We start from the raw sequence: 26954 nt of genomic DNA, 5'->3' as shown, positions 1-26954 counted from the left end.
CTCTCTCTCCCCCCCCCACCCCCATTCCCATGGGGAAGGTGGCTCTCTCGCTTCCCCTGCCCCCATTCCCAAGGGGAAGGTGGCTCTCTCTCCCCTCCCGCCCCCATTCCCAAGGGGAAGGTGGCTCTCTCTCTTCCCCTGCCCCCATTCCCACGGGGAAGGTGGCTCTCTCCCCCCCCCGCCCCCATTCCCACGGGGAAGGTGGCTCTCTCTTCCCCTGCCCCCATTCCCACGGGGAAGGTGGCTCTCTCTCCCCCACACCCCCATTCCCAAGAGGAAGGTGGCTCTATTTCTCTCCCCTCCCATTCCCAAGGGGCAGATGGCTCTGTCTCCCCCACACCCCCATTCCCACGGGGAAGGCGGCTCTACTTCTCTCCCCTCCCGTTCCAATGGGGAAGGCCGCTCCTGGCAGCTCCCACACCCCGAATGGCGCCACCCCCTAAACCCCGCCAGAGTCAGGCGCGGCTGAGCCCCGCGCTGGAGCTGCTCCCCCGAACGCCCCTCCCCCCGCTGGGCTGACTACGTGCAGAGCCCCACGTGGCTGGAAACCCGCTCGCTTCGCCCCCCGCCCCTTCCCGAGAACAGCCGCGCTGCACGTTCGCGCCCGGCACGGCGGGGAGGGGCGGGTGGCCAATCAGAGCCCGGAGCGGGAAGTGGGGCGTCAAGGGGGAACAGAAGTAGGCAATCGGAGCCCGGAAGGAGGAAAAGGAAAGCAGGGATCAGCCAATCAGAGCTCAGGATCGGTGCGGTACCGCCCCCCGCCCCTTTTTCGTAGCGGCGCGCGGCCGGCTGCAGACTCCGAGTTGCTGAGGGCTGGAGAGGGCGGAGCGGTGCCCCACCCCCACCCCGAGCGCAGCATGCGCCGGGCTCCGCCCCAAGGGGCGGGGCGTACCTGGCGGGGATTCTGCGGGGTGCGGCCGTTTATTGTCGCCCCCCCCATACTTCAGGGGGTGACCTCCTCCCCCACAGCACCCCCCCAAGGAGGTTGGACCCCAACACTGCAGGGCGTGAGCCCAGCACCCCCCCCTCCGATGGGCACCTCACATGGCAGGGCGTGGCCCCTCTCCCACAGCACCCCCCCCAAAGGGCTTGGACCCCTGACACTGCGGAGAGTGGCCCCCTCCCCCCACAGCACCCCCTGATGGGCTTGGACACCTGACACTGCAGGACGTGACCCCCCTCCCCCCACAGCACCCTCCAAAAAGGCTTGTACCCCCGACACTGCAGGGCGTGAGCCCCTCCCCCACAGCACCCCCCCAATGGGCATGGCACCCCTTACACTGCAGAGCATGGGCTCCCCGCCCCCACAGCAGGCCCCCCAGAGGCATGGATCACCCCAACACTGCAGAGCATGGGTGCCCTCCCCCCACAACATTCCCTTGAGGGGCATGAACACCCTAGCGACACCGCAGGACTTGGTCTCCCCCATATACAATGCTCTAAGATACCTCCCTAAAGTACATGAGCCCCTTCCCTCCCACACACAATGCCCCCCCGCAACATTGCAGGGCATGAGCCCCCTCGCCTCCACACATGCCATGAAGGATGTGACGCCCCCCAACCTCCCCAGACACTGCAAGGCACAAGGCCCCTGCTTCCTCTCACAGCAGCCCCAGTGTTAGGAGCACGACACCCACTCCCTAAGTGACACTGCAGAGTGAAACTTCCCTTCCTCAGTGCCCCTCGGGAAACTTCCCTTCCTCAGTGCCCCTCGGTGAGGGGCACAAACTCTGTCAGGGCAGAGTGTCAGGTTGCAACACTGCTTGAAAACGTGAAAAACACTGGCACAATGTGTGGCCAACTGTTGAAATCTGGACAATCCAGCAGAATTCAGGAAGGGCAGCAACCCTTCTAGTCCGGCCTCAAACTAGCCCTGGGGGACACTGTTTGTTGTTACGCTATTAAAAGGGGAAAAGTTCAGTTAAATTGTAGGAGTGTTGGTGCGTTTTTTTTTTTCCTTTTAAAGAAAGAAATGACATTTAGTTGCAAACAATTAGCACTCAGTGAACTCACAAACAGGGCATCCCAAGACCACAAAGCGCCACCGTGCTTACCATCCTGTAGCATGTGCAAACATTTTTTTATTTAGGAGGACATTTTCTTCAGTTTTTACTTCTTTGCTTTAAACATGGCTACAACCCTGTAATGAACATCATCAGCTCAAGATAATAAACGAGTAAGAATTGTGCTGATCATATATATACTCCAATCCACCAAAATTCCTCGCTGGTGGTAGAAAGCTCTTCGAACAGGACATTGTTTTCTGTATTTCTCCATTCTCTCCCTCCCCAAAATCCTAGCCTTACTGGACAGCAAACAGCAAAATCATTGCTGCTTCTGGTTTGATTCATGCTTGCTTTGTTGTCAGACTGATTTTCAGATGAAGTTAAATTGCACACTAAACAAGCTGAATAAGTGCTGAATCTGAGCACACACACACACACACACACACACAAAGAATACTCATGGCATCCCTATAAAGCATGGATCAAAGGAACCAAGATAGGTGTGGTTAAAATATTTACAGCATTTATGAATATAGTGAACGCAATGTGTGGATGTGCAAGTTCAGTGCTAACGAAAGCTCCCACCTTGATAGTCTGTGTGTGAACTCCTCTGTCCACAGATCAGATATGGTAGAGGCAGCGAAATTCTCTGCCAGTGCTATTGAACCATAAACTAGAAGGACTCTATCAGATGGGAGTTGATTCTCCCATCACACTATAGCATCTCTGCTAAGATTGCCAGCAAGGGTGACAATTAGCGCCAAATGTGTTTTGTTATATGTGGACTTTAATCTACTAGAACTTGCACTGTGAATCACCAATTTCACAGGCTAGAAAGCTGCCATGTGGTGGTAACTTACTTCTGACGTTTATGTAGTAGCATTAACTTATTTTACACTATTTCAGAGGCATTCAGAAGCATCTCTATTTTTGCTTCCTGAGTTGTTCCTGGTTATAGCTTTTCCAACGGTTCCAAAGAACTTGCGAAATTAATAAAGATTTGGGTAACACTTTAAAAGAGATATAGACCAAAAAGCAATGGAGCGAGAAGTGCCACACATACCGGTAATAAAACACACGTCAACAGAATGGTATTTAATCACAGCCTAAGGTGACTTAAATTAATATTACATGTTAGTGTGCATTTAACAGTGTTGTGTGCTTGAATACAGGTGGCTAAACACAATCTGCCTGTTGTTCCGCATGACATTTTACTTTGGCATCTGTCTATGAACCTCTACAGATGCTTTATTTCTAGACATACCAGCTCACAACAAATTGCTTAACTAACATTTTGAATCCATTCATATAAATTTATTTCCTTTTTAGTAGCAGTGAATTTCAACCAAACCACTAGACCCAAACACCCCCCAAAATACAGAGAAATGTGCAAGCAGACTTTTGCTTCAGGTCTCTATAATGGTTCAAACCAAATCCAGATCTGAACGCCATCAAACTGGGAAAGTTCGGAACAGTGTTGCCAACTCTTGTGATTCTTTATCACAAGTCTTGTGGTATTTGATGTTTTCTTGCAGCTCCAGCTCCTGAAGGCATGTGATTTGGGGAGAAGCTCAATGTTCGTTGTTTTTTTAAAGTAAGTTTCTAGGCCTCACAGTTGTAGGGAAAAGCTTGAAAGTGTGAATTGAGTGAGACCTAAGGGTTCAAACACCAAAAGGTAAATGAAAAAAGCCTACTTTTAAAAAAATCTCATGATTTTTAAGCCAATCTCACATTTTGGGGGAACTTGACTCATGATAATCTAACACTTGGGGATGGCAGTACTAGAATCTGAACTCTGTGGTGTGGGCTAGACTTCCACTAATTCTGGATGCTTCTATTTTTAGGTGCTCAACTTGAGACACAAATGCCTGATTTTTCAGAAGTGTTAGGCACTGCAGCTCTTACTGATGTGAGTTGGAAATTCAAAATCGTGATCAAGCCAGGCACCCAAAATTGGTTGACACACTTTAAAAAAAATTAGACTTAATTGATTACACCCATCACGCCAGAGGCAGATACACATCCAAACAACATGTGCAGCCAGACAAACTGGCTGCCAAAATCAAAGAGCTCCTCAGCATGAAATGTACTGTACAAATGTGGACAACCACAAAGTTTTTCACCATTAGCTACATGCAATAACCTCTGCTGAACACACACATAATATATTGGCAAACAGCAAAAGATGGACATTTTTGGCTAAAGGTATAGATTTTAATATCCCCCTTCTATGGAAAGTGCCAGTGTGCCTTCAATGCTCATGCAGAGCACCTAGGAGCTAGATATTTCAGCCCTGGAGCACCCACCATCAGCCAGCTCCCCTCTACCCCCTGCCAGAGCTTCCTGCCCACCAGCTGCCCCACTGAACAACTCCTCCATCTCCCTCCCAGTGCCTCTCACCCACCAGGATCAGCTGAAGCCGCTGGGGGAAGGGGGAGGAGCGGGGATAAGGCATGTTTTGGGGAGGAGGCAGAAGTGGGCAGGAAGAGGTAGGGTGGGGCATAGCCTTGGGGAAAGTGGTGGAGTGAGGGCAGGGCCGGGTTGAGCACCCCTGGGGAAAGGAGGAAGCCGATATCTGTGATGCATCATGAGGGCCTTGAAAGTGAAGAAAAGTAGCCTACGTTTGATATGATAGAGACATAGGAGCCAGAGGATAGATGTTAGGAAAGCCATCTTTGCAGCTGTTTTCCGAATGGATATCAGTGGGGCAAGATTTCATTTGTCAGGGCCGCAGAAAAAGACACTGTAGTAATTGGTATATGAGATAAGAGCCCGTGTGGATGGATAGGAAAGGCTGTATCTTAAGAGACATTATGGTGAAAGAATCTTCAAGCCTTAGACAGTGAAGGAAGTGAGGACCTAGAGAGAGGTTTGAGTCAAAGATGACACCAAAGTTATGGGCCTGAGTCACAGGCAGGATGGTGGTGGCGTCCACAGTGATCAAAAAGAGGTGTGTGGGGGTGGGGGGATTAAGAAGTATCTTTTAGCCAGGTTGAACTTGAGCTGATGGCTAGACCCCCAGGAGGAGACGTCAGAGAGACAGGCTGAGATTTTAGTTTGCACAGAAGGAGACAGGTCTGGAGTGGAGATATAGATCTGTGAGTCATCAGCATACAGATGGTAGCTGATAGTAGATGGTACAATGCCTTGGGGTTTGGCTACACTTACAGCTGTACAGCGCTGGGAGTTACAGCTGTCTTCGTACAGCTGTGTAGGGACAGCGCTGCAGTGTGGCCACATTTGCAGCGCTGTTGGGAGTGGTGCATTATGGGCAGCTATCCCAGCGTTCAAGTGGCTGCAACGTGCTTTTCAAAAGAGGGTGTGGGGGGGAATGGGTGACCAGGAGCGGTGGGGAGACAGAGGAGTGAATTTTGGACCCTGACACTGTGTGTCAGCTCCCTGCCTTGCATGTCTAAGAGACTGAAGATACACAGCACCACTACCTTCAATCATTTTAAAAGTTAGAGCCCTTCCCCACCCCTCTTCATTCCCTAAATGCAATTATGCACTCCTAAAATAGCCCTCAGACCACATAAGCACGTCTGCAACACACGGACTCCCCCCCCCTCCGCCGTGTAGCTTCTCTCCTCAAGCAAACAGCTGTGAACATTCCAAAGCAATTCCCCTGTCTGCCTCCGCTCACTCGAGCAAACAGGAACTGTGTTTGCTTTTTTAGACAAGCAGCTCCAGGGAGCCCGGAGTTCAGCCACTCTTCCGGTTTGTTGTGAACAGGCATTCTGGGATACCTCCTAATAACCTGGAGGCCAATTATAGCGTTTTTGGTGGCCACACTTGACAAGCAGTGCTGCATCACCAGCGCTGCAATCGTTATACCCCAAGCAGACCAGGTGTACAGCCAGCGCCGCAGCCAGGGAGTTGCAGTGCTGGATGTGCCTTGCAGGTGTGGACAGTTACTAAGTTGCAGCACTGTAAACCCACCACCAGCGCTGCAACTCTCCAGTGTAGCCAAGCCCTTGGTCTAAAATGTCACCCTAGATCTGCCTCTGTATAGAATATCTGCACGCCAGCTGTATTTGGGCAGAGGCAGAAATTGCTTCTTAAGTGAAATCCTGGCCCCACTGAAGTCCATGGATGTTTTGCCATTAACTTAAATGGGGCCAGAATGTCACCCCTTGTGTGATCCATGGAATCTAGGCTGTGTTGACACAAAACAGCTATACCATGACAGACCTAACATCCATACTCCACATATTAAAGATTTCCCAACTATGGCTTCAATTTAGCAAGGTTCTTAAGCACATACCTAACTTTAACTGAGTAATTCCATTGTGGAAGATTAGTCAGGTGTCAATGGGACTACTTCCTTAAGTACCTTGCTGAATTAAGGCCCCTGCGAAAGGACCCAAAATAGATTGTAACAACTCCTTATTTTCTGGGTAACAGTGCTTCCACCAGGCAATTGCCAGAGGGCAGGACGGTTTCTTTTAATACAGCAGGGAATGGGGAGAGTTATATGTAAGAATGATCTCCCAGTACACGCCCCTGGACTACCTGTATCTTAGTGAAGGATCACAGCATCTTGCTTGCTTCTTTCTGTTACACAGCGTGCATGTGACACACAGAGGTGTTTCAGTAAGGCCTCCAGGAAAAGATGGGTTTACTGTGTGCTGCTTCTGTGACAATGTGTGGTCAAGTTGTCTGAGCACACGACTAGGTGTCAAGAACAACTGAGTTCCCATCCAAGGTCTATGTGACTGTCTCAGGTTTCAGAGTAGCAGGCGTGTTAGTCTGTATCCGCAAAAAGAACAGGAGTACTTGTGGCACCTTGGAGACTGACAAATTTATTTGAGCATAAGCTTTCGTGGGCTACAGCCCACTTCATCGGACGCATGCAGTAGAAAATACAGTAGGAAGACGCATGCAGTATATATATCTTCCTACTGTATTTTCTACTGCATGCGTCCGATGAAGTGGGCTGTAGCCCACGAAAGCTTATGCTCAAATAAATTTGTCAGTCTCCAAGGTGCCACAAGTACTCTTGTTCTTTTTATGACTGTCTCACTGCTCTGAGCAAATAACACAGTCTTTCTTCCCATAACACTCAGTGGTCATGGGCAGCCACGCTCTAAGACACCAATGTGGACATCTCAGAATTCACGAGCAGCCTATAATAACAAATTGTCATGTCGTTTAATGCTGCTCTACAATAAACAAAGCATTGTGCAGTGAACGAGATGGGATTTTGGTAAAGAAGCATATGCCAGTTAAAAGCTTCCCAGGGTTTATTATAAAAAGAAAGTAATTAAACTATTTCTAATCTAAAAAAATCCCTTAAATATGTTCTTTTGACTCCTTTTTTATGCCTTTTTTTAATTTGTTTTTTAGTTAACATGGTTGTTTCAGTGGGACTTCTACAGTCATGTGTGTCAAATCTGGTGGCTTGAATCTGTAGCAAGGCAAAGACTCACCACCAGCACAACGCTTCCTGCTGGTCATCTTGGAATTAGCTCTTTCCAGCTTCAGAGCGCCTCCTCCTGGCTGGTGTCTCACCTGCCTCAGGCCCCATGTTCCTCTCAGACCCCGGTGCCCTTCTCCCCTGAGGTTCTGCCCAGCAGTATCCCCACACTCTGGGAACCCCCAACCTGCTATACCCACCTTCCCTCATTAGCTACTGCCAGTCATCATCCAGCCCCTTTCTCAAGGGGCAGACGGCAGTCTGTAATGGCCATTCATCACTGGCAAGGGGATTGGACCAGCTGCCTCTGCCTATCCTCAGGCTACGCTTCAGTAGCCCCAGTACCTGCTTTGGCCTTACCAAAGGTGACCAGATGTCCCGATTTTATAGTTTATGGTTCAGTAGCATTGGCAGAGAATTTCACTGCCTCTATCATATCTGATCTGTGGACAGAGGAATTCACACACAGACTGTCTGGTCACCCAAGTCTTACCAAGGCCTCAGCCTGGGGAATTGCCAGGCTGGAGTTCCCCAGCTCCTCTTGCCTTTTCCTAGTACTGCTCTGCTTCAGGTACCTTGCGCCTAGGCAGCCAAGGCAGCCAGGTCCTTCTCCCTCCACAGCTGGAGGGAGACTAACTGAGCTCCTGGCTCACAGCCCTTTATTGGAGCTAGCTGTGGCCTGATTGGGCGTGGCCTCAGCTGTGGCTGCTTCCCCAGTCACCCTAGCCTTTCTCCACTGGAGCGGGGTAACTGCCCCACTACAATCCTAATACAATTTTAATGTAATTCTGGCACTTCTCCCATGTGGGAGCATATCAGACACTGGGCCAGATGTGTGTAGTTGTATCAAAAGATTATCCTCGAAGTCCAGCATCATGAACTAAATGGTGCTGTTCGAAAACCTTTCTGCAACTCCATTATCTCCAGGGTCATAGACCCACAATAGGTCACAGAAATTGCCCTTGAGCCAGTACAGGTCTCTCGCAACTTATGCGCAGTTAACATGTGAGATTTCAACTATACGCGTATGGCTGGAGTGGGGGGTGTGGCCCCAAGGGGGGCGTGGCCTCAAGATTTAAAGTTCCTGGGGCACCAGCTGTGGCTGGGAGTCCCAGGACCTTTAAATCACCCAGGGGGTTCCCAGCTGCAGAGATGGCTGGTAGCCCCTGTGGCGAACTAAAGGGCCCGAGGCTCCAGCCACCGTGGCACTCCGGGCCATTTAAATGCCAGCCCCAGCCTGGCTGCTAAAATTGCAGACGGGATTTAAAGGGTTCCTCCAGGCTCCCCACCGCAGTGGGAAGCCCAGCAGAGCCCTTTAAATCCAGTCCGCAGCTCCGGCGGCGGGGCCGGGGGGGACATTTAAATATATATATAATTTTGGCTATACGCGGTTTTCGCTTTACGCAATAACCACGGAACCGAACCCCCACCTAAGATGAGACTTGCTTATATACCTGTAGTAACAGTGCATATTAAGAAGACACTAATTTACACATATCATACTACGAAGACAATAATTACATTTTTAGTTAGAAATCCAAAAGAAGATTACAATAGACTACATCTACAGCCGTGTTTCTAAGTTACAGAACTCTGCTGTTTGCAATTTTGTTTTCTTCAAAACAACCTCATGTCATTATCCTACAATATGGACAAGAAGCCTTCAAAATGCAATTCCAAGGGCAGGCAGTAACTGCACAATGTGGTATGTATTCTACAGGATGAAGTACATGTTGTGTCACTGTTTTCTACAAGTACTTTTCTTTTAGTGAACATCTGGAACAATGTGTAGTAACACTTTCCTACTAAGGTTTTTACAATATATATGAAAAGAGTAGATGTGCCGTAACATCTTGCAAATAATAAACAGATTTTTTTAAAAGAAAGTACAAATGTTTCCTTTTCCCCCCCAAAATTAAAGCAAGGCAAATTTTTTATTGTGTTTTAAAAGTATAGTGCAACAAATCCTTGGCCACCTAAGAACTTTATGGTTGTTAGAACTCAGAGCCACCTGCTGCAAAAGCACACAGTTCTAACACCCCTACCATAATGATCTCTGTTGTATCTTTTGCTCTTTATACAACCAACGTAACAGGAAGCACCTGGTTACAGTGATGTCCAAATTACTGATTACCACCTATAACATTCAAAGCCTAGTGACATAGGTTCACAGCTGCTTGGGCAGTGTTCTGGTGGATTCTGAAACATAGGAGACAGTCAGTCAGGACCATTAGAGGGCTCACAAACTATTTAAAGGACTACTACCCAATTCCTATACATGACAGTGTCAGTTATCTTGGGCTTCCTCCACCATCTGTTTGTTGTATCCACCTGTTGTCTCTCAGCTTCTACATAGATTTTAAGTGTTTTGGGACAGGAACTGTCTTTTTATTTTGTGTGCCTACAGTGTTACCACAATACAAATTAATAATAAGTACAATCAGGGCCGGAGGTCCAGGGATTTTGCTGCCCCAAGCAGCCAAAAAAAAAAGCCGCGATCGCGATCTGTGGCAATTCAGCGGGAGGTCCTTCGCTCCGAGCGGGAGTCAGGGACCCTCTGCCGAATGCCTGAAAGTGCTGCCCCGCTCTGGAGTTGCTGCCCCAAATACCTGCTTGATAAGCTGGTGCCTGGAGCTGGCTCTGAGTACAATAATAATGCAAAGTGACTGTTAGCAATATAGGGCCTCTGACAGCCCACCGAGTGGTAGTTCTGATCCCACTGGGTAGTGGACAGAGCACTAGCCTGTGCATTACAACAGATCTACAGCTTCAAAGTTTTAAATTGAATTAAATCTGGTTTGCTACCCCAGCAGACTGGTCGTATCCATTTATCCACAGAACAGATACAGCAGCACAGTGGCAGTACAAGGTTCCCTCACAGGGCCCTGTCCATTGTGACTCAGTGCAGATCTGGGGTGAGTCCCCCATAGCAGTGGGCACCAAACTTTTCACACCCAGGAGCCGTGGTTGGGAGCTGGACTATGGCTTGGGAGTGGGGGAGACTTCGACAAGGGTAAGGGGGCCACGGCTGGGACCACAGCTGGGGGGTAGGTCAGTTGCCAGGGCTATTTTGTGCCTACAGTGATGGTGTGTTTTTGTGATGTGATCACCTGGAAGGCTGTGCTGCCAACTCTTGCCAAGTAATTACAAGGCTCATGATATAGGTGTTTTCTTAAGGCCCCACCTCTGGATTCATGAGAATCTCAGCTTTTATTTAGAAACAGTTGCTAATCCTCATGGTTGGTGCAAAAAGTTTGAAAATGTGACCTGAAGATCCAAAAATCTGTAGTCAAAGAAAAAGAACCCTAAATATATTATTATTATTTGAAACCTTATGATTTAAGACAATCTCATGATTTTGGGGTGATCGATTTGTGATTTTTGAACACTCGAGGTTGGCGATTCTGGGATTGTAGCAACTTTTAGCTATTATTGTCCCTGGACTGAAATTGGACTCACAACTCAGAGGCAAAAGGCTCAGATGCAAATCTCTATTCCAACCAATAAGCACTTCTTGCACAATTGAGATGTAATGAAAATATCATTATGGGCAGAGATTTGCATAGCCGTAGAACATAAGAACCGCCGTACCGGGTCAGACCAAAAGTCCATCTAGCCCAGTATCCTGTCTACCAACAGTGGCCAGTGCCAGGTGCCCCAGACGGAGTGAACCTAACAGGCAATGATCAAGTGATCTCTCTCCTGCCATCCATCTCCATCCTCTGACAAACAGAGGCTAGGGACGCCATTCCTTACCCATCCTGGCTAATAGCCATTTATGGACTTAACCACCATGAATTTATCCAGTTCTCTTTTAAACGCTGTTATAGTCCTAGCCTTCACAACCTCCTCAGGTAAGGAGAGCGACATTGCCCTAAATCTACCAGAGAAAGCTAAGCTGCTTCCTTTGGGAGGTTTCATTGTCTTCTTTTAGTGGCTTCGTAGCTTATTAATCATGATTATTATTATTATATTTCAGGGTTTGTTTGTTTTTCTTTCCATTTTGGAGATTTATCATTGTGCCTGAGCATGTAGTGTTGTATCATACTTGTTAGTGTGACTTCCCAGTGACAAACAGACTCCGAAATGTGCCTCAAAGGCTCTATACTGCTAATGCTTAAAGGAGCTTCTCCTTTAGTTTGGTATGAGCCTAGTCTTCTGGATCAAGAGGATCTGAGTTCTAGCCACAATGTCATCATAAGGCTCCAAGAAGCTATAGTGCACAGTAGAATGATATCTCTAACTCAATAATCCTATGATTGCCCTTAGCTTTAAACTCACTGCCGAGAATCTGTCCCTTGGTTTATATATGCATAGGCTGCACGGAGTCACTAATTGCAACAAGTAGTAACAGCTACTGGTCTGCAGGGTTCTTCTCAACTGCAGCTTCCACTATAACAACAGAAGCCATATGAACCAATCCAAACATCTTAGCTTTTCACTCCCTGGCTGGGGCTGCCAAATACGTCTGAGCCAGAGAAATCTAGTCTCAGCAGGCTGGATATACAAACGTGAGAGGGGGAGGGGATCTGGGTTGTTTGGCTTGGCTCCCAACAGCACACCCACATGGAAGCAGAGATCTTTCTTGCCTTAAAGGGACAGTACCCTAAAACTCATTAGGGAAGCTTAGATGGAAACGGATATGTACACATAACTGACTTCAGGATGATGTAAGTGACGGAGCCATATTTAGGTTAAAGAATTCACATTTTTAAGCAGTAATCACCCGCTTCCCCCGCTACCTTCCAGCTTTGCTTTTAGCAGCTAAAGTTGGCCTAGATTCAGAATCGAGAACCTGGTGGTTATATTCTGCAAATAACAGCATCGTAAAGTCAATATTGTCTTTATTCCAAGGATTTATTGCCATGAGATTTTGTGAAGGCCAGAAGAAGAATGGGGTAAAAAAAGAACGAGATAAGTTCATGCAGGATAGCCTCATCAACGGCTATTAGCCAAGATGCTCAGGGACACCCTCCATGCTCAGGAAGACCCTAAACCTCTGACTGCCAGAAGTCAGGAGTGGAAGACAGGTGATGATCACTCATAATTGCCCTCTTCTGTACACTCCCCTGGAGCTCTGGTACTGGCCACTGTCCAAAACAGGATACTGGGCAAGATGTTTTGACCCAATATGGCAGCTCTTATGTTCTGATCAACAGCACAGCTTCTACTCCGCTATTATTACTATAAATTGTATTACAGTGGCACCTAATGGCCCCAGCCGAGATCAGGGATTCGCTATACTAGCTGCTGTACATATACATAGTAGTGGGACCTTACAATCTAAGTGAACAAGATAGACAAAGAGGCATGGAAAGAGGAAGTGTCTTTTGCATCTGCCTTTGATATTTACAAATCAATTTATACTTTGTCAAATCAGGAAAGGGAGTGAAATTAAAAAAAGGTTGAAAACAACAACAAAACCAGAGCAGGTAGTATTAACATTGTAGTGTAAGTATACTCTCGTGTTACCATAGAGTCAGAGAAGATTAGGGTTGGAAGAGACTTCAGGAGGTCATCTAGTCCAACCCCCTGCTCAAAGCAGGACCAATCCCCAGCTAAATCATCCCAGCCAGGGCTTTGTGAAGCTGGGCCTTAAAAATCTCTAAGGAAGGAGATTCCACTATCTCCCTAAATAACCCATTCCAGTGCTTCACCACCCTCCTAGTGAAATAGTATTTCCTAATATCCAACCTAGACCTCCCCCACTGCAACTTGAGATCATTACTCCTCGTTCTGTCATCTGCCACCACTGAGAACAGCCAAGCTCCATCCTCTTTGGAACCTCCCTTTAGGTAGTTGAAGGCTGCTATTGAATCCCCCCTCACTCTTCTCTTCTTCAGACTAAATAACCCCAGTTCTCTCAGCTCTCCTCATAAGTCATGTGCCCCAGCCCCCTAATCATTTTCGTTGCCCTCCGCTGGACTCTCTCCAATTTGTCCACATCCTTTCTGTAGTGGGGGCCCCAAAACTGGACGCAGTACTCCAGAAGTGGCCTCACCAGTGCCGAATAGAGGGGAATAATCACTTCCCTCAATCTGCTGGCAACGCTCCTACTAATGCAGCCCAATATGCCGTCAGCCTTCTTGGCAATGAGGGCACACTGCTGACTCATATTCAGCTTCTCATCCACTGTAATCCCCAGGTCCTTTTCTGCAGAACTGCTGCTTAGCCTGTCAGTCCCCAGCCTGTAGCAGTGCATGGGATTCTTCCATCCCAAGTTCGATATTCTGCACTTGTCCTTGTTGAACCTCATCGGATTTCTTTTGGCCCAGTCCTCCAATTTGTTTAGGTCACTCTGGACCTAGACAAATCTATGCTATATCCATGCTACATCCTGCTATCACATCATTCTGTTTCCTCCAGTACAAAATCTTTACTTTCCCTAGCAGAAATAAAAGAACCCAGCAATAACTAAGTCAATTTGTTTAATACTGTGAGTTTGCAGCATCCAAAAGTGCTTTAAAGGCACATAGGAAAGACAGGTCCTTGTGTTAAAGAACTCACAACCTAATGTCCTGATCCTACAAAGGAATCTGCCTGCACAGTGCCTAAACCCCACAAAGGATATAGGTCCTTTGCAGGATTAAACTGTCAGGGCCCAATCTTGCAACTAATTCAGCACCCTCCATCCCCATTTACACTTACAGAAAGAACAGAAAAAGAGTGAGGGGAGGGAAGCACCACAAGATTTTCTTTGTACCTATTTGTACCTATTTGTAATGTTTATCATCATAACCCATTTGCCTCTGTTTTTGTGGCTGTTGTTTAACTCTTTTTAATTTCACTCCCTTTCCTTTCCTGTTTTAACACAGTATGCACTGATTTGCAAATATCAAAGGCATATGTCAGTGTTTGAAGTATCCAAATTAAAATGTCGCCCCTACCAGGTCTATGACACAAAGTTGAGCAGTTCTGAGTCCATCCAGCAGAGGGCAGCAGCACAACAAAGGAAGGAATTCCTGCACCTGCATGTTTGCCTTACTTAGAGCACAGTGAAAACCATCATGAACGCGGTCATGAGATCAAGCCAACCTAGTCTTTTCTTTAGTTTCCACGGAGTGTGTTAAATGTACAAGAAGCCCTCCCTCAACCCTGGCACAGTTGGTATGGGCTGCAGAAAGAGCCCAACTCTGAGGCATCTCAGGGACAAAGTGCCTTTCTCAGTTGGACACCTGGGTTCTCTTCCCTGTTTTGCCACAGAATTCCTGTGGGACCATGGACAAGTCACTTAGTCTCTTTATGGCTTAGTTCCCCATCTGTAAAATGGGAATAAAAGCACTGCTCTGCCTCAAGAAGTGTTGGGAGGATAAATATGTTAAAGATTGAGCAGCGTCCAGATACTCTGATAATGGAGGTTAAATAAACACATAGACCATACATAAAGTGGGAGTGGGGGAGGAGACAGGAAAATTAAGGTTGCACAGGCAATCTTAATTCTAGCATTTCCTAACTTTACTTGACTTTGCAATCATAATGTTCTTTTCACATTTTTGTGCATAATTTCCTAGGTTAAAAAAGAAACGTGAATAAACAGAAACTCCACTACGTGGCATAATCTTGACAGCTATGGTTGAGCAGCAGGTTTGGAATCGTTAGCTCCATTGCCTAGACCTTGGGCACTTAAGCTAACAAAGTAACTCGTCACAATAGTAGGTTGTCATCCTCTAGGAAGGAGCAACGCTGGAGGGCGGCAGGGTGAGATACACAGGGGGTTCACAGATATTTAGTGAGACCAGAGGAATGTTGACACTCAGGAAGCTGGGGAGAATGTTTTCCCCAAGCTTGACCTCTCTGTCTCTGCCCCGTCCTTGGATTGTCATCCCCAACCCATTCTCCTTCTCTCCCCATTCCCAGCCTCCACTTCTTAGGCTTCTCACCCCAGTCCCAGTCTCCTTGCCCAGCTAGTCCCAGTCTCCCCCTCACAGGATTCCCCAGGGAGTTGTAGTCTGCCTCCCCACCCCAGACTCACTGCCCAACAACCAGACCTAGTTCCCCTCTTCCTACTCCAAAACAATTTTTCCCCCCTTCACAATTAACTGAATTGTCCTATAAGTTGCACATAAGAAAGGCTGCATTGCAGGCTGCAAAGAAATGCATACAGCACGTGCTCTTTGCAACTTAAAAACAGACCCATGATTTAGGCTGGAGTGTCTGTTTGCTTTTCTCACATGCAGCAAGATCCCTTCCTTGCTCTTCAGTGGGAGTGATGCAGAGCTGGCAGTGCAAGATGGACTAGCCAACCTAGCAGAGTTTCTCCTTCACTAACTCCCACAGAGGGATCAATCTCTGTGAAACCCCCTTCCAGCTGCCCTGGCCTTGTTCCTACATCTCCTCTTGTGGTTGTTGCTAAGGAACATTTGTTTGCCACATGCTAAATTAACATCTCTCCAGAGGCTACATTAACTCGCAGCCCCTGTCACATTTTTGCACGTGCGCACACGCGTGCACACACACACACACGACTCCCTGTACTAAGGAGACCTCATACATGCCCGACTTCAGAAGTCCAGTAAAAGGATAATGGTGTCAGAACAGAATAAAATAAAACAATGCTCAATTCTCTCTTTATTCTTTGGCAAACACCAATCTGGAGCCTCTAGTGCTAGATGACTGGTACTGATAATATGCCCCATGGCTATACTCTTGGGACCTTACTCTAGCAGTCTTGCTATAGGGTGACCAGACATCCTGATATAATCGGGACTGTCCTGATATTTAGGTGTTTGTCCCGTGTCATGACCAATCCCTGGTTGGGATGCAATTTGTCCCAATATTTTCTTCCTCTCATCTGATCACCCTATTTGCTGTCTCCCTCCATCCTCTCTCAAGTTCTGTTGTCTCTGTCTATCATCTTTATTCCTCTTTCAAGACAGCAGACATGGATTCCTTACTCCGTCCCATTGCTGCCTTCGAACCTGATTCCAAGATATCTGTCCCCTACACATTTCCTCCTCACCCCACTTTCCAGTTCTTAGTGCATAACTCCTGTGCCTACTCCTAATTTCCTTCCTGATCCCTGGTATCTCACCTCCTCACTCTCCTCCAAGCCCAGGTATGCATCTTCCCTGCTGTCTCTGGTGATGCCCCCTCTAACCCCAATTTCTTCCTCTCCGTGGCTGCCCCAATCACTGCAAGATTGGGTAAGCTGAACAAGCTAACATGACTCCAGCTGTTAGAGATGAAACATAAGGAAATTGTGCCTGCGGGGAACTAGTAAATCGTTGGGAGGAAAGATCTGTGATTTAACCCTAACCCTAACCCATTTCATTGACTAAAGACTGAAAAACTCCCATGCCACCTCTCTGGTCCTCCAAAGAGATCTCCAACAAAAACAGAGAAGAGAAATCCTGATAATCCCGCTATTTTTTTTTTAAACAGCAGAAAACATTCTTTTGAAAACTTTTTTTCAAGCCGTCCTTCTTTATACATAAAAAATCCATTGTTATGTCTCCTTTAAGTCAATCATTGTTCCACACATGTGGACTCATTCTCTGGTTTGGAAGGGTTAAATATGTCCTTTCAATAACAATTACCCTCTTTGAGGCAGAGATACATGGAGAGGGTTATTAGGTGGCACCCGTTTGGCACCTGTCTGGCTGCCAGTGGTAGGGTAAATAGAAGCGTTTTGCTCTTACCGTATCTCATTGTTATTTGCATGGGTGCCCTTCTCTTGAAGGCCCCACATCATCACAGCCTGTTCTTCTGGCAAAGGAGGGTGTATGCGCAGGTCCTTCTTGAATGGGGCAGTCAGCCGTGCAGGGACAATGGTTGTTTTGCTCAGATGCGTGATGTGAGATTTCCCTCTTTCTCCAGAGGCTGAGATGAGCGCTGCTGGGCCTTGCTAGTGTTACTTTAAAAATTGAATGTGGTTAAATTTCATTATAACGTCTCAGGCGCATCGGTAATTGCTGCTATCAGAGCCACAGGTGAGACTTGGTCCTGCCCGTCATTCTGACTGTGTGTATAATCAGAGCTGAATAGGGTTACTAGACTCTGGAGGTGACTTAGGAAGACAACGAAGGCTTTTGTGAAGAGATAAATTCAGCTATATGAGCAGGTGAAAGCAAACGTGTCTGCTTAGTCTCTACAACTCCCAAGACAGAAACATTGTATGATCAGCGTACCCTCACTGACTGGATGTGCCCTCGGGGTAGGACATTATGTCTACACTAGGATGTTATGGAGAGCGAATTAACCCTTTCATACTTGTCACGCACCAAGACAGCGCAAACGTCATATCTGGCCTTGTGGGCAGGGCACTGCAGTGTTTTCCTTTTCCGGCTGTGCAATCTTATCATGGCATCAAGCAGCACATGGTCACACATCAATTGAGTCACTCACTTGGGAAGAACTCACAAGTGACTGTTCAGCGACCTTGATTTAGAGCAAATCATCATGTGGTAACATGCCGTTCGATGTGAGGGAGTTACCAGCAGCAGCCATCTAGGAAGGCAGACAAATAAGGTGAATAATCTTGTGAGAAAGAATGCTATCTAATGGGTAGAACACAGAGCTGAAAAATCAGGCAGCGTTCTAGGCGTTATCAGATAGGGCTATCTCCGCGATGACAGGCATGGCCTGATTCACCATTCACTTACATGAGTACATCAGGAATAAAGTCTGAGTTAAATCAACCGTGCTACCTCAGTGTAAAGCCACTGGGAGATAAATCTTATTCCCAAGCTCTACTACTGACCTCTCATATGGCCTTGGGCAAGTCACTTGACTTCTGAGTCTCAGGGCTGGTCTATACTAAAGCTGTAAGTTGACCTAAGTTACACTACTTCAGTAGCATAAGTTACATCATTGGAGTCGACGTAACTTAAAAGCAGCAAAGAATCCTGTGGCACCTTATAGACTAGCAGATGTTTTGGAGCATGAGCTTTCGTGGGTGAATACCCACTTCGTAGCTCATGCTCCAAAACGTCTGTTAGTCTATAAGGTGCCACAGGATTCTTTGCTGCTTTTACAGATCCAGACTAACACGGCTACCCCTCTGATACTTGACGTAACATAAGTTGACTTACAATGGTGTCTACACCGCGCTGTGTTGATGGGGGATGCTCTTCCACCAAGTTACCTTACGGTACTTGGGGAGGTGGAGTACAGAAGTTGATGGGAGAACGCTCTGCCACTGACTCAGCTTGTCTTCACCAGACCTGCTAACTTGACGCCGCTGCACATGGGCAGTGGGTATAATAGATTGGGGAGGCTCTGCCTCCCCCAGCCCAGCTGCTGCTGTGGGACCCCAGTTGCAGGGGAAGTTTTTGCTTTTTATTACGCCCCATGCAGGTTCCAGGGCAGCTGAGGAGGTGGTATGTGCTATTCAGCTTCCTGGGTTCATTAGTAATCTCCCTGGACTCTAGGGAGGTTACTGATGAACCCGGGACGCTGAGTAACACATCCTGCCTCCTCAGCTGCCCAGGAACCAGCATGGGTTATAGAAAAAGCTGTTTTTTCTTCCAGAAGAGAGAAGAAGAGAAGAGCTTTTGAATTTTTGTGAGGTGGCTTAGGGTCTGCAGAGGGGAGGCGTGCCTGCGGTGGCTCCAGCCAGCCCGGGGCGCCTCCAGGCAGATTGGGGAGGCTCAGGGCTCCAACTGGTCCAGGGCTCCTCTGGCCACAGGCAGGGGGCAGGAGGTCTCAGGGCTCCAACAGCGGGGTGCCAGGGGGCCTCGGGTCATGGGGGAGAGGTCATCTCAGGGCTCAGGCCATGGGGGGAAGGGAGTCTCAGGGCTCAGGCCATTGGGGGAGGGAAGGAGGGCTGCGAGGAGGGCAGGGGATCTTGGGGCTCCAGCCACAGAAGGGGGTCAGGAGGTCTCAGGGATCCAGTCACAGGGGTGGGGGGCAGGGGCTCAGGCCATGGCAGAAAGGGGGGTCTCAGGGCTCAGGCTGTGGGGGACGACAGGGGTCTCAGGGCTCTAGTCACAGAGGAGGGCCAGGGGGACTAAGGGCTCCAGCCACAGAGCGGGGGTAGGAGGAAGGGGCGGAGCCAGAGGCTAGACATCCTAAAGTGGGACTCTACCCCATGCCGATGCTGCTGCATCTATCACAGAAGTGCCAATTTAGCCATAAGTATAGACAAGCCTTCAATGTCCCCATCTGTGAAATGGGCGTAATAATTCCCTACCTTTGCAGGGGGATCAATAATCCCGACCTACCTCAACAGGGTTAATGAATGTGCGTACGTGCTTTGAGAGCCTTTGATGGCAAGCACTAGAGACAAACAAAGGATTCTGATTTCCTCACTCGCTTTCCCAACCTGATTAAAACCTAGCGTCATTATCCATTTATACTGAGGCAGCGCCTGAAGGGCATCATGGGGTTGTGCTACAGGGTGTAGGAGCATAACATGACAGGGATATCTGGCCTCCTTGCACGCCGTTCTCCGAGCACCATTATAGCTACAAGTTAAAATGAAAACAGACTGTGCTCATGTGAGCAGGAAAATAATCTCCATGGAATTGGTGTTTGGAAAGTGCAATCTCCTTTTGTTTACTCCTCTCCTAGTCACTCCACATTAGCCAACTGTTCCTGGGGAGAACCTCCCCCTCTGCAGGCTGGAGTACCATGCACAGCCACACGTAAAACAGCCGTGTGAATGGTCAGCTAAGCCAATAGTCATCTCCTGCCAACAACATCTGACGTTCTGCTGACTAAGGCATTCACGTCCTTTCCTTTCTGTGACTAAGAGGAAGAAATGCAAGAAGGCTGTGATTACAGACAGTGAGGCAAACACAGGCTTGTAACCCATGTGGCTGTTGTGACTTATTTTTCTGGGTGGAATGTAAGAAATGCCACCTGATTTCACCAGGGTGAGATAGGCGGGCTGCTCACACTCGGATTGCTCATCTCCGAGTTCTGTCATACCCCGAGGCAACGCCACGTGCTTTACAGCACTGTGAAATAGCTTCTGCCAGACTTTAAGGGCCTGAGCCAACGAAATGGGACTCTTCCCCTCGATATCAATTGGATCAATTACTGTTATTTAACATTTATATTGTGGTAGCACCTAAAGGAGAATAAGGGCTGCTCTACACTAGAAAATTAGATCAACCCTCACAACGTCCCTCAAGGGTGTGAAAAATCCACACTCTTGAGAAATGTACTTAAGCCAACCTAAGCCCCTGCATAGCCAGTGTTAGATCAATAGCAGGATTCTTCTGTCGACCTAGCTACCACCTCTTGGGGAGGTGGATTAACAACAGCAACAGAAGAGCCCCTCCCGTGGGTGCAGGTGGTGTCTATACTGAAGTGCTAGAGCTGTGGAGGTGCCTTTCAGCCTTCAGTCTGAGGCCCCATTGTGCTAGGCCCTGTACAAAATGCTGAGCACTCTCAACACCCACTGAAGTGCACTGCAGAGCAGTGTGTGCGTGGTGGGGGGGAAGACCAGGACTGGACTAGTAGAGGGGGGTGTCACAAGTTGGGCATGGGATGGGCTGGCAGAGCTGTGAGAGAGGTTTGCCCAGCCGCTGCCTGCCCTTTAGCTGGGCCCAAGCCTGTTTTACGAGTCCTTTACTGTCATACAGCAAAGGCGCCGCTCAAAAAGGAAAGCTTGAAGGAAGATATTTACTTCATGTTGGTCCACTGAGCCCGTTTCCCCCTCTCTAACCAGCATGTAAGTTACTACATTAAAAATCCAACTGCGGCCTGTGGAGCAGAGCTCAGCACCTAGGGGGAAGCGTCTTCCTATGAATTAGACGCACAATAAAAATAAGTGCAACCCAGCGATCTTATTGTAAACAGGAACGTTCTATGGATCCCCCTGTCTTCCTGCCTCCAACGGCCAGTGTCAGCTGTCACACGCGCTCTGAGCAAAGCTCTGTGCATGCAGACCCATCTGCTGTAACATTTCAGCAGGGTGCACATTTCCCCAAGGGTCAGGGTAATGAAGCGGAAGGTTGACAAACTGAAACTGGAAGGAATCGATTATTAACCATTTCTTCCCAAAGGCACAATTCCTACAGCCCTGGCTATGCTGCAGCCGTTGTGCTATAACAACTGGAGAACACTTGCTGCTGCCTTAAGCTTGAGAATTTTTGGTGAGGTTAGTTTTATCCTCAAGTGGTGCATCCGCTGATTACCTGGAGCGCTGCAAGTGGTGCCCTTGAGGGCAGAATTTGACTGCTAGAGCCCCATGCTTCCTTCCACTTCCCAGAGAGGAGCCTGCTCCTGGGGGCTGGGGGACAATGCTCCTACCTTGGCATGCTTCCAACCTCCCTTAGACTCTGTGGGAGGGCTGCAGGGATCTGATCTGGTGGTGAGGTGGGCGCTGGACACTGTTGTTTCCTTGTTCAGCTCCACCTCCCCGCATTGTGGAACGTGTCCATCAGCTCCCAATGGGCAGCGGGGCCCTACTAGGGTGACTAGATAGCAAGTGTGAAAAATCAGGACAGGGAATCAGGGGTAATAGGTGACTATATAAGAAAAAGCGCCAAACATCGGGACTGTCCCTATAAAATCAGGACATCTGGTCACCCTAGGCCCTACCAACATTGCAGGCTGAACGAGCTAACTTGTTTTAATATCCTATACCAGTGCTCAAAGGTGTGGAGTTCCTGATGCTCCCACTGACTTCGTCTGCAAAGAGGTACTAACACAGAATCCTTTCATGGCCAAACAGCGGGAGGACACAGCTCTGCTGCAGGGGATGCTGTAGACATAGAGTTTGATACATTTACAAAGCCTGGGTTCCGACTGGTTTGTGACCCTGGAAACACATGAACAAAAAGTGAAGTTCAAAGCTGACACCGAAGCGGAGTCCCATGTAACCACAGCACAGAATGTTAACACTGAAAATTAAGCTTGCTTGGTGTAGCAGGCACAAAAATGAATTCACATGGGAAAACCACACTGTACTGTCTATATAAAGACAGATACCATGTAGCAGAGTTTGAAACAGTGGAAATGGAAGCCTCGTATGTGCTTAGGCTGAAAAGCAACTGCACATGCTGCAGATGATCAAACAGTGCATAACTTGTCCACTGAACAGGATGCAAAAGAATTTGATGAGGTGAGCAATGGCTTGGGATGCACCATGCTGACACAAACCCCAGCTACACATGCCATGCAAAGTCCCATCAGCGCTGAGAGCTGAACTGGACTGCATGGCAAAATTAGATGTTACTGAGAGAAAGCAGACACCAGCTGATGGGGTTCACATTATGGTCCCAAGGTAGGGATTTGTATAGATCCAAAAGGTATGAACAGGGGCATCAGATGTAGGCCTGAATTCAAAAGAACAGATGGGGAGGTGATGCCTTGACTTCAAAGCGCAGGAGTATTTTCAGATTTGGATGCATTCAAGGATTTTGGCAGGTCTGATTTGATATAGACAGTGCAGAACTTTGCCCCCTCAGCCTCCCCTTGGTAACTATATGTTTAGGCAACTTCCCTTTGGGATTGCCACAGCACCTCGAGTGTACCAAAGCATCCTGGCCCAGGTCTTCGAGGATCTAGATAGGGTGGGATTCATTGTGGATGATTTGCTGATTTCAGTGTGCCAAAGGAAAGAACCTTGATCAGAACAGGAACCAGTGCCAGGGTGGGCTAAATGAGTTTAGCTACCCAGGATGGCTAGTGACACAGGCGCTTGAATGGTGGAATTGGACAAATGGAAAGACTGTAAGCAGGGAAGCTTTACAGAGATTCACGGGCATGTTAACATAGCTAAGACAAGGCATCCCTAATTTGTGCTCAGACTGCTGCTTGAGGACACCTCGAATGCTGCTGCTAGGGCTCCCAAGCAGCAGAAGTAACACAAGCCCATGCAATCACTGACCATGAAATACACCAGGAGCAACAAGCAGAGGCTCCACTGGTCGTGCATCCACTTCCTAGCCTCCCATCAGGCCACTGCATTTTGGAAACAGGAAGTGGCCATGTGATCAGGATGCAAAATGGCAGTGTCATGTCTCTGTCCAGCCTGGAGCCAGTTTCCTGGGAGTGACCCATTAATGGGCTGGGCCCCAAGGACTCACACAGTTCCACAAGGGCAGACCCCTGGCCTCCAAGACTATGAGACCAGGCCTCCTGCACCAGCGAACCCATGTCACATGACAGGGATAGTCTATGTTAGGTGACCAGTTCCAGCAAATAAAGACCAGTCTGTTACCAGCACCCCCGTGTATCAGACCTTTATTGCAGCTCAGGGTTGTGCCATAACCACAAGTGCTTCCTTCCTCCATTTGTTGTAGGGCAAAGAGCCATATGTTTCAGAGCCAGATGACATAGGAAAGCACCATGGACTCAGAACCGTCCCAGGCATCGCGAATTGTTCCAGGTCACTAGAGGCTCCGGTATTTGTTTTTCGCAGTGTTCCTTCTGATCTTTCATGCATTTCTGCACTCGCTCTATGCCAGGAATGTGCCAGGCTCTCTGGCAATGGAAAAATCGAAGTGGGTCTAAATTCCATGCTACAAGTGGGCCTGCTTTGTTTGTTCAGGTGTAAATAAATCCAGCGCACGTGATAAATCCAGTCAATGAAGCCCGGCACTTGAGATGTTTCGAGCACGCCTGAGTTAAAGGAGCGACGGAGCCTCTACCAGTAAAAACGACGCCTTCCATATTCCCTGCTATTATTTGCATCTTAATTCAAAGGTGTTAAGTAATTATCAGCAAATTAAACTGATGGTGCATCTCAGCAACCCCTTTTGATCTTCCAGAAGATGCACAGGGAGCGCTGCTGCCAACTTTCCTTAGCCCAAAAGCCTGGTCAGCCTGACCGCAGGGCTGTTAAGGCCAGGGGCAAAATGGGATGGATCCCAGACAAACTCTCCCCTCCCCACCAGTAAAAACGAGAAATACAAATCTACAGGCAGACCAGAAGGGAAATGCAATTAAACCTGCCAAATGTGAAGTAAAGTACTGCTTCCCTGAGTCTGCAGGGACAAGACTGAGCCAATACACTCTGTGAAAGGTATGAATTGCCTCATCCATCTCGATGTGCCATTAACTCTGAAACCTAATGATGGTGATTTAAATGCCAACATTGAACAATGTTTCACTGCTGAATCTTCTAAAAGAACCATCTGATGTGGAACATCACTTCCTGAACATTTTAACTGGAAATCCTTATCTTGATCCCACACTTACCCACGTCTCTCAGACTGTTTTTCTTGGTGTCCTCCAAGTCCTCCAATTGTTCCAATGGTGTTGTGCAAGACTCTGATGCTCTGCATACTGTGATGGAAGAAGCTCATTCTTCTGGTAGCTTTCTGGTGGCTACAGGGAGAATCAGTTAAACGAAGAACCCAGAGTCTGAGGAAACAAACACCGCACATCAATAGACAGATACTGGGCTAGATGGACCTTAGGTCTGACCCGATACAGCCGTTCTTATGTTCTTATGTTCACAAGAGAGGAAGAATGACCCAGTAGTTAAGGCGGTTGCAGGAATGGCACCAGAGTTTCGGCACCCTAGGCAGAAATCCGGGGGGGGGGGGGGGCATTTTGTGCACTCCCCACGGAAGCTTCCGGTTCCACTCCCATTGCGCCGCTGAAGAAGGACCCTCCGTCAAAATGCCGCAGGCGGCAGCGGCAGTCATTGAGCTGCTCAATTGCCTGCCGCTGTTTTCCGCAGCACATCGGCAGAAGGTCTTTCTTCGGTGGCGTGACGGGAGCGGAACCAGAAGTTCCCGTGCGCCCTGTGGGGAGCGCACAAAATGCCGCCCCCCAAATCCTGGCACCCTAGGCGACTGCCTAGGGTGGCCTAATGGAAGCGCTGGCCCTGAGTGGTTGCCTAGGCCTTGGGAGACAGGTTCAATTCCCTGCACTTCCACAGACTCCCTGTGTGACCTGTGACAAGTCAACCACTCGGTACCTCCATGCCCAATCTGTGCAGTGGGGAGAACAGCACTGCTCTGCCCCACAGGGGTTGTGAGGATATTTACAGTACAGATTGTGAGGTGCTTGGGTAGTACGGTAATGGGGGCTGTGTAAGGTCTCCTTACAGCACAGGTACAGTCCTGGGTCTACAATGGCGCCAGTGGCACCATGGAGCTGAGCCCATGCTCACAAGGGGCTCTGGCCTGCTCCACTTGCACTGCGCCCCAAGACACCCGCTGGCTTCCCCCGCCATCCTGCCCATAACTTGCAGCCCTCAGCTCAATAGCTGGCCGAGGGCTCCTCTCCACCCCCTGGACCCACCCGCCGGCTTCTCTCTGCCTCCTGGCCAGACCCCAGTGCCCCTCTGACTCCAGGCAATCTCTGCTTCCCACCATCTGTGGAGCCCCGCCTGTCTCCCCGGAGCTGAGCCGCCTGGGACTAGTGCAGAAGCCTGGCCAGTCTCGGCCGGTTGGGGGGAGCAGACACAGTGTGAGGGGCTTGGCTGGGCCCCTCCAGGCAAGTGGGTCCTGAGGGAGCCTGGTCGGGGCAGGCCCTGGCCTGGCTGATCGCACCACTCCCGAGGGGCTGGAACGATTCCCCGCCCCGGGACCAGCCCTGGCTGTGCTGCCAGCTCCGCCCGGAAGACACAGTCACCTCCCAGAGGGCCAGTGAGTGCTGCCAGGAGGCAGGGCGTGGGGGAGGAGACTCTCTGGGGGCTTGAGGGGGTGCTGGGCTGTGAGGGGCAGGGAAGATCTCTCTGTTGGGGCACAAGGGAGTGGGGGTTCTGTGTGGGGCGCTGGGCAGTTGTGGCGGGGCTGTGGGCAGTGGGGTGCTGGGCAGTTGCAGTGTTGTGCAAGGCGCTGTGCATTTTTGGCAGGGTCTTAGGGGGGCACTGGGCATAGCAGGTCTGGGGGGGGCTTTGGCCATAGAGGGGTGTTCCAGTGTTGGGCATGGGGGCTGTGTGACGCAGCATGGACTCACCCGTGAGGGGAAGGGGCACGCTAGCAGCACAGGACCAGGTGGGCCACTGTGCGGCTGGCAACTGCCAGTTTGTAAACAGTGCCCTCGCACTGGGCTGGGCAGAGTGGGGCTGCCCCTGCCCTGCCCCTGGCTGGCCCCTCACTCCAGGGACCGACCCTCTCATGCCACGCTCCATTGCCCCCCTGGGGGCCAACAAATATGTTTGGCACTGGGCCCACAGAAAGTTAATCTGGCCCAACGCAGGTATAGCATGGGTTGTGCCTCACACCGCCAGCCTTCCTCTAGGTGCCCGAGCTTGGAGTTCGGCCTCTCTCTCAACTGAGGGCATGGCCTGCGCATGTCATGTGCCGTTGAAAGTGCCCAGCTAATGCAGACACTGGGGAGGGAGCAGAGTGTCTGCGCTGCCACCTTGAACATGGACCTTGCGGCAGCTGAGAGATAACCCCCAAACAACAGGGCGGGTTTAGAGTGCGCCCAAGCAACTCAGGTCTTCCGCCCTCTGGGAATCATTAACCCATGTATCTGCTATCACTGGCTTTGCTGTTTACCTGATTGCTGTGCCTGCTGGCTCTCTGTGCATCGTTGTGGGTGCAGCCTGAACATGCTACGACACACACACACAAGCCCCGGGAACATTCACAACAAAGTTATCTTCGTTGCTCAAAAAAACCCTGTTGTTTCTAATTGTATGCTGGCAAAGTCTCCCTGTGACTTCTAGAAGCCTG

At 49.1% G+C, this 26954-nt stretch overlaps 1 long non-coding RNA gene across 4 annotated transcripts; it reads right to left on the bottom strand.

Moving 5' to 3' along the window:
• Positions 1-2082: 2082 nt before the first annotated feature.
• On the bottom strand, positions 2083-26933 carry LOC142046541 (uncharacterized). Of its 4 annotated transcripts, XR_012655465.1 has the most exons (4): positions 26778-26933; positions 24517-24681; positions 17767-17868; positions 15958-17275 (listed from the first exon to the last, which is right to left on the bottom strand). It is a non-coding gene; the product is annotated as an uncharacterized LOC142046541 (long non-coding RNA). The 4 variants fall into 4 exon arrangements; XR_012655464.1 differs by lacking the exons at positions 15958-17275; positions 17767-17868 and adding an exon at positions 2083-3659; XR_012655463.1 differs by having other exon boundaries at positions 15958-17868.
• Positions 26934-26954: the final 21 nt, after the last annotated feature.

This window comes from Chelonoidis abingdonii, chromosome 3, assembly GCF_003597395.2.
Source record: "Chelonoidis abingdonii isolate Lonesome George chromosome 3, CheloAbing_2.0, whole genome shotgun sequence".
In the NCBI taxonomy this organism is placed as follows: Eukaryota; Metazoa; Chordata; order Testudines; family Testudinidae; genus Chelonoidis; species Chelonoidis abingdonii.
This window is presented reverse-complemented; position numbering and strand designations above follow the sequence as displayed.